Source organism: Diceros bicornis, chromosome 27 (assembly GCF_020826845.1).
Source record: "Diceros bicornis minor isolate mBicDic1 chromosome 27, mDicBic1.mat.cur, whole genome shotgun sequence".
In the NCBI taxonomy this organism is placed as follows: domain Eukaryota; kingdom Metazoa; phylum Chordata; class Mammalia; order Perissodactyla; family Rhinocerotidae; genus Diceros; species Diceros bicornis.
The window spans coordinates 41,750,641-41,766,727 of NC_080766.1; positions in this window are offsets into that span (position 1 = coordinate 41,750,641).

Here is a 16,087-nt window from a genome sequence, read left to right on the forward strand (position 1 = left end):
TAGAGCAAAAAGCGGCTTTGTACTTAAAAGGAGGCAGAGTGCCACAGTGACTGTGAATCTTTCAAAGGGCCTTGCGTTTTAGGGTCCCCCGCGATTAGACTGGGCGAGCACATTGTTATCCCTGTGTTACAGGTGAGAAAACGAATTCTGAGCTGTGTGTCAAGAGCTGGACCTGGAAGCCAGGTTTTCTACTTCTCAGTGTGCGTACTATACCATGTGCCAAAAGCCATCTCCCTTTACCTGTGTCCATTTCTAGCTGCATCAGGAAGGTGTCTTCCCATTAAGCCATGTGATCAGGTTTTGCCCTCCCCATTTCACTGAAACGCACCTGACTACTAAGTGCAGCAGAACCTACTTTTTCAGTTGACCTCTTTGATTTGTGACCCTTTACCAATTCCTTCTTCGTACCTACTTGCTTCAGTGATGCGTCATCCCCCTGGATTTTCTACCTCTTCTCTGACCTCTGGTGTGGCCTCCTGTGTGGGCTCCTCTGCCCCTGCCCCTCCTCTCGCCTTGGGTTGCCGAGGTTCTGAACTCCGCCCTCTTGTTGCACTCACCCAGTGCAGTCTCAGCCGTCGCTGGGACGTTAGCCCAGCTGCCTGAGCCGGGACCTGGGCATCTCTGCCTGTCTTTTCTCTCTGGTATTCAGCCTATCACCAAGCCTGCTCTGTCTGCCTCCTGAATGTTTCTCTGAAAGTGCAACCACTTTCCACCCCAACGGCCTCCTATCTGCTGCCCCAGCCTCCAGGGTTTTTCCTTGTTAATCCACCCTCATATTGCAGTCAAAGTGGTCTTTTCAAAAAGCAAAAAGGATCATGCCACTCCCTTGCTTAAATTTTTGATGGCTCTCAGTTGCTCTAAGGATGACATTTAAACTCCATAATGTGACCAACCAGAGAGATGACTTGGGGCCCCTGTAATCCTGTGTCTCCCCCGACACCCACACAGACACACACACCTTCTCTATACAAGTCATGCTCTGTCTCTCGCCTCTGGGTGGCTTGTGTGTTGTTCTTTCCCCCTGAGCGGTTTCTCCCTGTGCCCCCCCCATACCACCATGCAAGCACCACTGCTTGACCTTGATAATTTCATCCTGCTGGCTCATGTTGCTTCCTCCAGGATTTCACCACCTCCCTCCCCCCATCTTTACCTTCTCAGCCTCCTCCTGGGTTTGGTGCTCCCCCTCTGTGCTCCCATAGTACCTCGTGTAGCTTGTACACCATGTGTGCATATGCTGTTGGATTTTCCTGCCGTACCCTCCCATCACCGTAGTGGGCTTCTTGTTCACCTCTGCCTGCCCAAGGCCTGGCGCGGTGCTCAGCTTATAGTAGGAGCACAACGTATTTTACTGAGTGTTATCCGTACACTGATGCATCCCAACAGAGTCTCTAGCACCATAGACATGTATATTTATTTACACACATTTCACGTCATTTATGCAGCCAGTTTCTTACTAGGTATCACCATCTGGATAACCCACTGCTATGCACTCAGCAAGCTCACAGCTGAATTTCCTGTCTGCCTTCTATCCTCCCTTAAGCCTGTTCTTCCTTCCCTGTCCCTGTCCTACTTAATTAATGGGGCTGCCCTCTGCCCTGTCACCCAAGCCAGAAACTTGATGGCTATTTTAGACTCCTCTCTCCATTTCTACATTCAGCCACCATGAAGTCCCATCAATCTATGTCTTCAGTGCCCCTTGCATCTGTCCTCACCAGCCCTCCTCCTGCTGTTCCCGGCCTCCAGGGTCTGTGGCCTATCATTGTAGCCACTCAACCACGTTCCGCTTCAGTTTTGCTCCTTCTCGTCCCAGTCCAGTCTGTTTTCAGTCAAGTTTATCTTTGTAAATGCAAATCTGATGTCGTCTGCGGCCTACGAAGTACTTTTGACAGGGCTTGCTCTCTGCTGCCCCACTTCATCAGCTGCTCTGGCCTCGCACAGCTGGAACAGACGCGGACTGGATGCCCGTTTCCTATTCAATCTGCTGGCAGATCCGGTTTCTCTTTCAGGCATCAGACCAAGGCCTCCTGCCTCTGTGCTGCCGTCGCTCCACTGTACCATCTATTCGTCTATTATGTACTGGCTGCTGGCGGGCCAGCTTCTCCGCTAGCTTGTGGCTCCTTGGGTGCAGAGGCCGTGTCTGTTAACCTGTGTGTTCCCAGAGCCTTGGCCTGTTGCTAGGGCCAGTTTTCCCTCAGCAGCTGTGTTACAGTGGTGTCTGATTCCGTGGTACAGTCGTGCGTCGCACAATGACAGGGATACATTCTGAGAGCTGTGTTGTTAGGCGATTTCCTCAGGTGAACTTCATAGAGTGTACTTACACACACCTAGACGGTAGAGCCTACTACACACCTAGGCCATATGGTACTAATCTTGTGGGACCACTGTCCTACATGTGGTTTGTCGTTGACTGAAATGTTATGTGCTGCATGACTGTATTAGTAATACTATAACTTGGTTTACTTGCATTTCTTGTACCGAACACACACGGCCTCTTCATAGATTGGGAGGGAGGTCTATATGGGTTTAAAAACATAAACCCCTGCGGATTTGGAAGTGGGAAGTTTTGTCAGCTCTGATTCTCTTAACCATCCATTTCATTTTGAACATGCGTCTAGATGTCCAAATTTGTCCAACCTGTGGGTTGGGAGGTTGTCCATTTAAAAAATCAGGTTGGGGTAGAGGGTGATGTATTTGTTTCCTGTGGCTGCTGTAACAAACTACCACAATCTCGGTGGCTTACAACAGCAGAAATTGATTCTTTTATAGTTCTGGAGGCCCGAAGTCCAACATCAGTATCACTGGGGTGAAATCAAGGTGTTGGCAGGACTGTGCTCCCACCGGAGACTTTAGGGGAGAATCCTTCTGTGTCCCTTCAGCTTCTGGTGGCTGCTGGCATTCCTTAGTTTGTGGCCACATCACTCCAATCTCTGGTCATATTGTCTTCTCTCTGTGTGTCAAATCTCCCTCTGCCTCTCTCTTATAAGGACACATAGGAAGGCATTTAGGGCCTCCCGGGTAATCGAGGATAATCTCCCCATCTCAGGATCTTTCACTTCATCACATCTGCAAAGACCCTTTTTACATATAAGGTCACATTACAGGTTCCAGAGATTAGGACCTGCTATTTTTGGAGGCTTATTTTCAACCCACTACAGATGAGGATAGTATTCCTATATGCATGTTAGCACTAGGGGAAGCATATGATACAGAAAGGAGCAAAAAGTGAAGAGAATGGGAATGGGAAGTGGTGAAATGTTAGATTGCTGTGTAAATGGACTATGACAGCCACCTTCAATGTGAACGCCACATCAAATGCTCAATTAGGCTCAGACTGGACTGGGCCATAGCTCGCTCTCCAGTGTGGTTGAAGTTGGGTCAGGTTAAGTGTTGATCCCACTGGGTTCTCACAACTGGGAAGCCTTGTCTTTAAACATTATTGTAAGAAAGGAGGGTACAAAGCTGAAATACCTCCCCAACCAGAATCATCAGTCTGCCATGTGCTTCCCTTTCTCGGAAGGGCCTGATTGCCTCTTCCTCTCTTCTCACCACTCTGGTCCTTAAAGACCAAAGACACCTCAAGGTCCTCCAGTTCAGTAGACCATTGCCACTAATGGTAACTGGATTGTGTCGACACCTCCACACCAGGTTCCGGCAACGGTTTTGCCTTAAACAAGATTGGGAGAGAACATTGTATGTGTGTGTAACAGCAGTAGTAATTCTGGGTATTTGGTTATGAACTGTGTACAGCAAGAAAATGGATTTAGATGGGATTTCTTCTGTGTTATTCCATAAATTGCTATTATGAAAGGAGGTGAAGAATGCAATTCCTTTAAAATCTGCACCATGGGATTCCTTTGGTAAAGAATGGATCTACATCCCCAAGGCTGTGGACTGGGGTGAAGAATGACAGCTAGTGTTGGACAAGTGTCTGCTCTCAACTGTGACCTGATCTGCACAGCCACCCTGCTCTTTAGGAATGATAAATCCCATTTACACACCAGGAAAGTGTGGCTCATAAAGGCTAGGAGGTGGAGGAGTGGGAGTTGGAACCAGATCTGACAGCAAAGTCTGTGACCTTTCAAATGAGCTGCTCTGGGAGTATTTCAGATGTGTCGGGTGGAATTTGTTAGTGGTCAGCCCTTTATCTGCTTTTTCTACTAATGGGGAGGGGTGAACCCAGAGCACAGAGCTTCCGGTAGATGACTTGGGAAGGGAGAATGGTGTGTGCAGATGGGGATAAGCTGGAAGGAAGCAAGAAGCATGGCCTGTGTTGGATGAGTGAGTGAATTAGTTGATGAGCGACGTAGTCTATAAAGAGGGAGGCATGTGGGGATATGGGTCAGGTCCGTCTCTTGGCCATCTCCTTTTCTCCCTCCCTGCCTTCAGCTTTATGATTTATGTTCCTGTCATGGCCCAGGCTTTGGGACTGGGAAGATGAATACCACATGGTCCCTGCCCTCAAGGAACTGGCATCCTCTCTGGGGAAGTAGCCGTGAATCATCAATCCAAGTGGTTCATGCTCTGAGACTTGTGTGTGCTCAGGACTGGGAGGCACGAGGGGAGGCAGTTCTGCCTCTCCCAGGGACCCAGACGCGGGGCAGGGCCGGAGGCTGGTGGTGGCCATGCCAGCCTCTGTCCTCAGTGCCATGAAGACGAGCTCTGGAGTCAATCAGGAACCTCCTTCCTGTACAGTGGCCACACATCAAGGGGATCCAGCCTTGTCCCTGATTCCCGGACAGGCAAGAGGAAGCTGACTGTCTTCGTTCTGGATTTCTAGACCCAGACGCCAGATTGTGGGAGAAATGATGAACTCACCAAAGGGCATTGGTCTGGGTGGCCCTTTCCAAACAGCAGCTTACACCGTGTATCTACAAGCGACATGGTGGTGTTTCTTAGCACGACATTTCAAAACAGCTGAGCACCTCTGTCCAATCGAGACGTGAGGATTCTTGTGGTTCTGTGCACATGATGAATAGATGGTTAAAAATGCTGACTACATTTATCTGACCCTGAAGCTATTTTTAAAAAAGACCAGGGATGTGACTGGTTTTTGTTTGTTTCTTTGTTTCTTTTTCCTTTCTGTTAAAAAAAAAAATCTTGGCAACTTGAGAGCTTTACCTCTTCTCTTTGAGTAAGAGTCAGCCTTATTGACCTTGGTCCAGAACATGACTCACCCTATTGAAAACAGAAATATGAACGTGCATTTAAATGTGATTTTAAAAGTACTTACTGTACTTAACCGTCTCCAAGATTCATTTTGATATTTGGTATGTTTTATGCTATCAATTTGAGGCATTTAAATGTCTTAAATATTTTTCCCCACATTTATGTTGGCATATTGATTTTAGAACTAGACTTGCTAAAACATTATAGAACTTGAAGTTTGCTTACGAAGCACTGTCATAAAAACTGGGTGAAATGATTTAATCTGTTTTCTCCATTAGGGAGCAGGCTCTCCCCCCCAAAATGTGACTCAGTTGATTTTGTACACTGTCTGATGCCCTGATATCTGTGAAATTACTACTTCTAAAAATAGAGGCCCTGTTCCTTCTACGCTTTCTTTCTTTCTAAGGTAGGCAAATTATTGTCAACGTTCCAACACTTTGTAAACTGAAAGGTAGTACTGACCAATGACCAAGAACCACCATGACGTCATCTGAGGTTTAACTAAGTCTGCATGTTTAATTCATTTGACATATTGTTGGCTATAATGAGTCTAGAATTTTCAAATAATGGTTGGAAATATCCCCTCCAATTTTTGACTTATAAAAATCAACTAAATTTTAAAAATAAGATGTTTGGACTTGGGTGATAAGGAGATAAGGGAGAAAAAATGTTTGGGCATCCCTTCGAAATCTGATGTCCTTTTCAGATTTAGTTATCCCCTCACATTCAATGAGCTGGAGTGGTTTCATCATGATGGCATGCTTGTCAAGATAATATTACCACTATATTATCAGCAGTATATCAATAATTCTGAAATTAAGCACTGTGCTGTTTCTTCTGGGATTTGAAGTTAGCTCATCAGAATTCTGTATTAAAGCTAAAATCTCCTCCCAGTGCTACAGGAAGGGGGCCCTCACTGTCTTTTAGTGGCTAGTAGAGTGAGTGGCCTACCTTGGGGTCAGGTACCAAAAAAAAATCTACGTGGCCACCAACCCAATTATGCTATGGTGAAAACCATCAGTTGTTTTAGCAGGTATAAACTAACCTTCAGGATAGCATTGCTCAGATAATGTTTTAAATGGGACCAAATATGTACAAAAACGTAAAGAGTCAATAAGCAAAAATTATACCAGTGATTCATCACCAAATATCTTATAATAAACAAAATGTCACGAAGTTGAGCTATTGTGGAGAATATTAACTGAAAGTGAAACGCCTTCACGTCTGAGCAGTCATGATAATCATAGGATAAATGAGGAAGCTCCACTCCGTGACTGAGAAACTATGATTTAATTGTGAAATCAGGAAAGATGAACAAAGAAAGTGCCACTAGTGACAGTGAATGCAAACAGGAGCTGTAGTGATTTTGCTAGGCGTGCCTGGTCTGGCTGAGACAACGGCCACCAAAATACATGTGGTGCTCATTTTTTAATCTTTATAAAGGTGGCACCGAGAGGCAGATAAGGCAATGCTGAGGGCGTGGTGGTGGAGATTATCAGTCCTGGGTTCACGTGCCAGCTCTTCAACTTAATAACTGGGTGACCTTGGGCAAGTTGCATAACCTCTGCACCCTGCAGTTTCCCCATCCGTCAAATGGGATCGTGGGTAATCTCCAACTCCTCGGGTCTGTATGAAGATTAAATGAGACAACGAAGGTAAAATGCTTAGCACTGCCTGGCATCTAGTAGGCATTCAACGAGAATTAGATATTATTGTTGTTATTTCTACTCCCTTCTTAAAGCACTACTTTCAGATTGAAAGTCATTCCAGAGACAAATCATCAGATCTGGAATAAGCACAGATGGAGGTGGTCCTGGAGTGGATAATTCGAGTGACTAGCAAGATGCCAAGGTACAATGGAGTCAGTCTGGGAAGATGCTGTCTGGGACGATACTGAGTATGAGATTAAAAAGTGATGATGCAGATGACCAAGAAGGTCATACTATAAAGACAGAATCTCTCATGTGATATGACCTATGTGATGATAAATTGACAGAAATAATTTGTTCGAAAACTCATATTTTCAGATTTCAAAATAATTATGGCAATAGAAAAGCCAGGGAAAGTGAAAATTGGTGCTTACAGAAAAATGCAAAGAAATTCTGTACAAATCTATACTAGTTTAAAAATAGGAAATCAGCAAAGGTTGCTAATTAAAGTGATATTAAATTTGGGCAAGGTGGAAGACTTCACAGTATGTTTGAGCAAAGGCGTATTAGGGACACTGGTGGCAGAATCTCAACAGGAGGTTACCGGTATGGTCCCAGCTGTGGGTAAGAGCTGTCCTGATTGGCTCCCCATGGCATCTCGGAGTAAAGCGACTTGGCTGCAGGTGAAGTGGCTGCAACGGGCAGGACTGGGACGAGACGCTACTCTAAAGCTTTACCAAGTTAACCCTGATACTCGCCAGCCTAACGCTCTCAAAATTACTCTTGGTAGTGAAAATCATTACTGAATTATAAAATTGACCATGGGGGAAATACAGATTCATTGATAATCAGGAAATTCTAAATTAACTTTGAGGGTTTTGCAACATGCTAGTGACCCAAATGATTTTGCACAGAAAACTAGAGCTCTGTGAAGGATGCTACAGGGCCTGAGACTGACCTTTCCATGGTCCTTAGGGGCTCTTGATGTGAGTGAACACCGCCTTTCTCCAGAGCAGGTGAGCTGGAAAACTAGTCTGCCTTTCAAAGGCCACGGTTGGGTATTGCTTCTCTGATCCTTCCAACGGACAGCCCCAGGGGCCTAGGACAGGCCTCTCTCAAAGGCCGTGTTAGAACGTTGATTTACACGCCTGTCTCCACTCTAAGGCTGTGAGCTCTGCAAGGGCAGAGCCCCCATCTCCCTTATCTACCTCATTTCTCGGCTTGAAGGTACAAGGCAGGTGAGCGCCTGGCCCCAGGTCAGGGCTCCACTGATATTTGTGGATTGAATGGGATGCTCCTTTGATAGAGTAGCAGAGACTTCCTGTGCTCTTTAGGGGTCTCCTCCTCCACCCCAGGGCACTCATGATAATTCCATGTCCTCCCTGCCATTAAGTAGAACCATGTGACCAGCTGTAGCTGATGGGTTATGAGCAAAAGTGATGTTTGTCACCTCCTGATCATTCAACAGCTTTATGCAGGTGTTCGGTGAGCATTTACTGAGCATGTGCCAAGTGGTGGGGGTGCACTGTGCTGCCGGTGGGGTGGGGAGATGCACAAGGCTCGGGCCCTGCCCTGGAGGAGCTCAGCTGGTTACTGGCAGATATTTGAGGTCATCAACACTAAATACAGTGTGATAAGGACCCTTGAAAGGCTATCTGTGTCCCAATTTGTTTCACCCCCTCCCCCATGTGGTCCTCAATACACTCCAGTCGTCCTGAGACTCCACCACTTGTCAAGGTCACCGGTAACCTCGGTGTGACCAAATCCAGTGGTCACTCATTTGTCTTCATTCATTCATTCATCTGCACCTACTCCATGCTAGGCACTGTTCTAGCCTTAGGATACATCAATAAGCAAAACAAAGCTCCCTGCCTTCATGGAGTCTACACTCTAGTGGAGGGAGACAGACAATTAGCAGTTAATGCAAACGGATGTCGTGCCACTGAAGGTGACAGGTGCTATAAGAAAAGGTGCTGCAGGGTCAGCAGGTGTGCCAGGAGGACTGCACTTCTAAGTGGGGTGGTGGGGGTGGGCCTCACTGGGAGGAATATTCTAGCAAATTCTTGAAGAAGGAGAGAGAGTTAACAGGAGAGGGGGCGACGGGGAGTCAGGTCAGGCACGTCCTGCGGGCCATTGTGGGGACTTTGCTTTGCAAGATGGGCATTATGGGCACGTTTGGGCAGATCCGCCTCAAGTGCCAGAGGGCCACTCCACCGGCTTTGTTTGGAATAGACCCATTTGACTCTGGCCTGTGACCCAGCTGGCCATTCTCCCGCAGAAGCCCTCCCTTGCGTCTTTCCTTCTGCGTTCCAGGTGTTCTTCCTGCCTCGGGGGATGCCCCACTCTTTCCTCTCTGGGTCAGCCTCCATGTGCAGCTGTTCCCCAGGATGTGGCCTTGGGACCCTCTTCTCAACTCCATTTATATTCCCTCTGTTGGTTTTAAATACCATATATCTGCCTCTGGTTCAAATATGGCTCCAGTGCTGACATCACTCCTGAATTCCAGATTAGGAATTCAGCTCCTTGCCATTTCGATTGGGCTGTCTAGAAGGCATCTTACACCTAACATATCCAAGAGGAATTCCCATCCTCCACTCTCCCCCTACCCTCCAAATCCATCCCTCTCCTCTGGCAATGGAACCACCACCATCCTCTCAGGTGCCCCAGAACCAAACCTGAAGCCACTCTGGATTCTTTTCTTCTCTCTTCCTGTCCACCAGCAAGTCCCATCAACTCTGCCTCCACAGCATGTTCTGCGTGTCTTCCCGTCCCCGCCACCACCCACCCAGTCTGCAATGCCCATCTCTCTTGAAGCAGCTTCCTCCCTTGCTTCTTCTCTTGCCCTCCTACAGTACATTCTCAGAGCAATCTTTTCAAACTGTAAGATCACGTCACTCCCCTTCTTAGAGGGAGCAGCTGTTGATCACTCTCAGAGTAAACCCAAACACCCACTGTGGTGTGTGGATGCTGGGATATGCCACCCAGATCCGGCTTCCGGGGTGGAGACTTATGTTCCCCACTGCTGGGGTGGTGCTGGAAGATGCCTCAGCCCCCCCGGAGACTGCTGAAGACCTCCCCTCACCCAAGGTCATGACTCATCCCAGAGCAGCAGCATCCGAGGACTGATTGCTGTGGGATGTGAAGCCCCAGCTTTCTCCCCGACTGGGATGGCCCTGAAGGCTCTTGTCATCTTCAGAACCCCCCAAAGGGCTGGCTGAGACTCCCATTGATCTCAGCTTGACTTCTTCCTCCATCTAATGCTGCTTCCTTCCCTCTTCTTTCCTTCCACAGGTGTTGGGCCCAAGAGCAAGCCCTAATAAGCCCCCCATAGGAAGCATCTGCCCCCCGAGGGAGCCCAGCCGGGGACCCCTGGCTCATGAAGGCAGGCGATCTGCCCCTGCCCACCCTCTCCTTTCACTGGCCTTCTTTTTGTTCTCTCTGGCTTGGGGCCTTGGTGGGCTCCTTTCTCCACCCGGAACATCTTTCCTCTTCAGTCCCCTTACGCCCGACTCCTCCTTGCCCTCAGTGCTCATCCTGCCCAGGTGTGTCCCCGTTCTCCTGCATTCTTTTCATCACAGTGCTCACCAACACCTGGTGCACTCTTACTTGCTTACTGTCACTCTGCCAAAATTTAGGTTCTATGCTGTATCCCTGGTGCTTAGAATGGTACCCGGACATAACAGGTGCTTGGTGAATACGTACTGAATAAGTGGAGTGGGGAAGGGAGTTCTTGATAGAAGGAAGGGTGTGTGGAAAGACGTGGGGATCAGAGTACACCCTGGAACTGGAGGTTTGGGGGTCCAGCTGGAGCCCAGGAGTGGTGAGGGCTGAGGCTGGAGGTGAGGGCTTTGAACACGTGTCCAGGCCTGGACTTCCCTTGGGTGACAACGACACGGGGTGAGATTTTACCATCAAGAGTTCAGCTTATGAGCCTGGGTGTTCTGTGGAGGACTGGAGGAGAAGGAGGAGATTAGCAGCTGGGGGTCTTCTGCAATGTGTGTAATGAGAGATTAAAAAAAAAGCCTGAAATAAGACAGTGGTAATGGTAATTGATGCAAATATCCGAGAGGGAGATTCTAGGACACTGTGACTCATTGGATAGGCGGGTTGGGGAGGGAGGGAGGAACCTGAATGACTCCCAGTTTCAGGCTTGCTTGGGAGCCTAGTATCCCTAGGGCCCAGCCCGAGATCGCTGCTCCTTCAGCCTCCATTTTCCTTCGGCATGCCCCTGTGCATACTATTCGCCATGCTTAGAACACTGCCTTGTAGCCCCACCATTCCTGCCTGTCGACTCTTTGCTCCGGCTGCATTAACCAATCCTGGAATTAACACTCCCAAACAGGCCTGGCAGAGTTCACCTAGTAAGTAGCTCTTGTCTCAGGTGGGAAGGGATTCGATACTATAACACATACACTAAGGAAGGGTATTCGTCTGCTGATGGTGCTCTCTAAACCCGTTCTAAGCCCTGCCATGGTCTGGGTGGGCAGCGCTCCAGAGCGTGCAGAAGTCCAGGAGATTCGCTTTGAACGCTGACACCAGCAATTCATGGGAAATATGACTTGTTAAAATGGAGGACAACTATGTGAGGTTGTGAGCGTCCTGGGAAATCAGGGTCGTGTAATGGATGTAGGTGTTCACCTGTCGCCATTGGTGGATGCACCGGGGTGTGGGGAAGGCCTCGGCTTTGAGGCAAGACGCAACGGGAGGACAAGAGAGCCAAGTCAAGGCCTGCAAAAGGGGGCAGCAGAGAGGGGCCCAGGTGGGTGGGATTTAGGGCCTCAGCAGGGAGGTGGATGAGCAAGCAGGAGTCAGGATCTGGAACCCTGAGACTGGGAGCTGGCTCATCAAAGGGTCATCAGCCATTGGGGGAAGGGGGACCCAGGGACAGTGCCCCAGGGTGAAGCCCCCACACTGGCATCAAGGTGCAGTGCCCTGCAGGAAGCTGGAGGAAAGGCTATGTCACAATAGGGACCACCGGGTGTGGCCGAGGCCGGGGGAGGTGCGGTGTTGTTGCCAGGCAACCAGTCCCTGTGTCCCACGCCTCCCCATCCCCAAGCTGGGGTCTCGCACATTGACACATGCTTGAGCTGTAGGGTCCAGCGCTGCTTGGGGCTACCACAGTGGGCCTCAGATCATGGTCCAACTGGCAGTAACCCCACGAGGCCTTTAGGAGGCTGATCCTAGCAGAGCAGCCTTGAGCTATTGGCTCTCTGGGCTCAGAGGAGATGGGGATCAGGCAACAGAGAATCAGGAACAAGCAGCCTTGGAATAGAACTGAAAGTGGGGCTGGAATTTCGACAGTGAGAAGAGTGTCCTACCATCTCTCTCATGGTCACAAGGCATGCAGGGCTGGGGCTCAGGCCTGTCTCTCCAGGTTCCCTCCAAGGCCCACAGACAGGCTGAGTTGCCACTAGGCAGTGGCACCCTAGGAGTACTAGTTTTGTATGAAAGGCATCGTGTTTCAGAATTTGTTTCCCTTTCGGTTCAGCCCTAGTGCTTGCCCTTAGGGCCTAGGCTTGTTCTATGCTATTTTACCTGTATTCATTTCTATAGCATCACAGACCAGGCGGCTTAAACAACAGAACCTTATTATCTCACAGTTCCGGAGGCCAGAAGCCCAAAATCAAGGTGTCAGCAGGGCAGTGTTCCCTCTGGAGGCTCTAGGGGAGGATCCTTCCTCGCCTCTTCCAGCTTCTGTGGGTGCCAGCTATCCTTGGCTTGCGGCTGCATCACTCCAGTCTCTGCCCCCGTCGTCACATGGCCTCCTCCCTGTGTCTCCTCTGTGTCTTCATCTCTTTCTCTCCTTATAAGGACACCAGTCATTAATTAGACACCACCCTACTCCAGTCTGACCTCAACTTGATGACATCTGCAAAGACCCTATTTCCAAATAAGGTCACATTCACAGGTATGGGGGAGTTAGGACTGCAACATATCTTTTTGGGGAATGCAATCCAACCCACAATAATGTTTCTCCTGAAAACCTCTAAAAATTATAGGGAGGTATTTTCCCTTCGGGCACTTGAAATAATAGATTTTTTAAAAAATGTATTTCACAAATAAGCTTTGGGTGACAACTGAAGCAGGTGTTAAAATAAGTGGAGTGTCGGCCGCGACTGCATGAGGTTTCATTAATAGTTCGGGAGAATGAAGAATTAAAGCCATCTGTATGTGCATAGAAACTTCCGATATTTTGACTTTATGGGACTCACTCATTCATTTGTTCATTCAACAGTATTTATTGCATCCTAGGATCCATGAGAGATAGAGCGGGATATAAGGACCTGGTCTTCGCCCTGCCATCATCTCCGTGGAATCGCTGGTCCTCGGCCAGCTATGGAATGCTGTTTCCCTGAGCCTCGCCCACTCTTTCCATCTCACTCTGCTCCAGCTTCGGGTCTGGCTTGAACTCGCTCTAAGCTTCTTTCTCCTCTAAACCCTCCATTTTCTGCTCCGAATCAGCATGGCTTCCCACACCCTTCTCCCCGTACCCAGGAGGGAGGCCCGCATGATTTGAGCTTCTGTCTGCGTCCTGCTTGTGGCCAAACCTGGCGAAGCCTCCGTGATTATCGATCCCCACTCTGGGTGGACGGGACAGCCGTCCTCAACATTGTTCCTTGGACATACTCACCGATGGTGGTTACACAAGCTACCCACGCCCACAGGTGACCCAGGTATCGACAAAATTCAAAATCTTTGTGAAGGGAAAAATAGTCAGTGTCATGTGAATAATGAAATGTTAGTCATTTAAAAATCTCAAATGAGTGCCATTTTATAAGAAAAATAATATTAGTCAGGGTTTTCCAGAGAAATAGAACCAACAGGATGTGTGTGTGTGTGTGTATATATATATATATAGAGAGAGAGAGAGAGACAGAGAGAGACGAAGACATAGAAAGAGAGAGAGAGAGAAATATTTATTTTAAGGAATTATCTTATGCAATTACAGGGGCTGGCAAGTCCAAAATCTGCAGGGTGGGCCAGCAGGCTGGGGACTCAAGGAAGAGTTGCAGTTTGAGCCAAGTCTGCCTTTTGGCAGAATTCCTTCTTCTTCAGGGGAAGTCAGTCTGTTTTCTTTCAAGTCTTCAACTGATTGGATGAGACCCACCCAGGTTATGGAGGGCAATCTGCTTTACTCAAATTCTACTGAGTAAATGTTAATCTCATCTAAAAAATGCCTTCTCAGAAACATATTGAGTAACAGTTGACCAAATATCTGGGCACCATAGCTTAGCTAAGTTGACACATAAAATCAACCATCTGGCCTGGTGGCATAGTGGTTCAGTTTGTGCACTCTGCTTCGGCGGCCCAGGGTTCGCAGGTTCGGATCCTGGGGGTGGACCTAGTCACTGTTTATCAAGCCATGCTGTAGCAGTGTCCCATATAAAGTAGAGGAAGATGGGCACAGATATTAGCCCAGGGCCAATCTTCCTCAGCAAAAAGAGGAGGATTGGCAATAGATATTAGCTCAGGGCTAATCTTCCTCACCAAAAATAAATAAATAAATAAAATTAACCATCACATATGACTAATCTATTTTTTAATGTACTTTCATTTTTAAAAATGAGTTAAGTTTTCATAAGCCTCCAAATTAAAATGAACAATGTGAGAATGAGAATAAATAAACCTTACCATGAAAGATGATGATACGTGGGTTTCTCAGACTTTAAGACGTGGTGACCATGCACTGCACAAGGGTCCCACCAGCCTTTGACGCAGCAGTTGTAAATCTGTGTCATCATCAAGGGCACACTCATGTCTGCAGTCCCTCTTATGTCCAAGTTATTGGGCGTATACGTTATTCATGCCTTCTTCATTTATCTTTGTGTTTTTCCTTACTATTTTTTTCCCTGTTGAGGATAAAAATAAAATGGAATTAATGATAATATCTCAGTTCATAAGCACTGCAATGACTTAAAGTGCCACAGGTGTTAATGACATGCTGGTGCACTGGACATGTCTGCCACTGGGCCGGATGCCCGACAGATCAGAATCAGAGAGCACCTGGGGCTGTTGACGCTGGGGGCTGGAACATCCCTGGGTGTAGGGGGCCGTCCTGTGCATTGTGGGATGTTGAGCAGCATCCCTGGCCCTGGACCCGCTAGATGTCAGTAGCAATCCCCCCTAATTGTGACAACCAAAATCATCTCCAGACGTAGCCCAATGTCCCCGGTGTGGGAGGTGGAGCAAAGTCGCCCCCAGCTGAGAAGCACTGGCCCAGAGCATGGGATGTGGGCAGCGGGACCCAGGCTGCCTAGGGAGGGGACAGAGCCTGGGGGTCACCCCGGGCTGAAGCTGGAAGGCGGCACAGACTCTGCACAGAGAAAAGACAGCGACCTTGGCAGAGGGTAGCAGCCGCGGCACATGCGGACCGGAGCCTGGGGACAGTGTGGCATGTCGCTTTCATGCTGGGAGCCTGTATGCTGTCCCAGAGGTCTGCTGTCGTCCATCTGGGCCCAGCCCGGCCCTTCCCGTCCAGCACCTAAGGCCCAGTTGCCATCACTGCCATAAGAATTTGGTTAAGACCAGCTAAAATCCGGCCACTGCTGAGGGCCCAGCTCCTGGGAGGCTTCAGGTTAGGGGATTCTAAATGTGCCGGCTGCACGGTCACCCCACTTTCCCAACCCAAGGGAGCAAGTGAAGTCACAATTGGAGAGTTGCTTTACTGAATCCTCCTGCAACGTTGATGAGAGGACTTGACATACCTCACAACTATCCACGCACCCAGAGCACTGGGATCCTTGACTCTAAGAAGCCTTCTCACGCTGGCCGTGTGTGTTCTACTGAAGCTCAGGGCTCCCCGGGGCATCATTAGAGGCCACAGGCAGGAAAATGATTAGAACCCACAGGTGGAGATGCCGCCCACATATGCCCCCCCCCTCCCACTCATCAGCAGCTGGGATAAGAAAATGCAGACCCTGCAGTTTCTAAAAATGAGCTGAGCAGACACTTTACCAAAGAAGAGAGGCAGACCCCACATAAATACGTGAAAAGATGCTCAACATCGTTAGTCCTTGGGGAAATGAAAATTAGAACAGTAATGCGATACCACTACACACTTATGAGAATGGCTAAAATTAAAACTACTGACAGCATCAAATGTCAGCAGGGATGCAGAGCAACTGGAACCCTCATCCGCTGCTAGTGGGAATGGAAAATGGTGCAGCCACTTGGGAAGACAGTTTGGCAGTTTCTCATACATATCTTTCCTCCGTGACCCCACAGTGTCGCTCCTAGGTATTTACCCAAGAGAAGAGAAAACATCTAGCAGC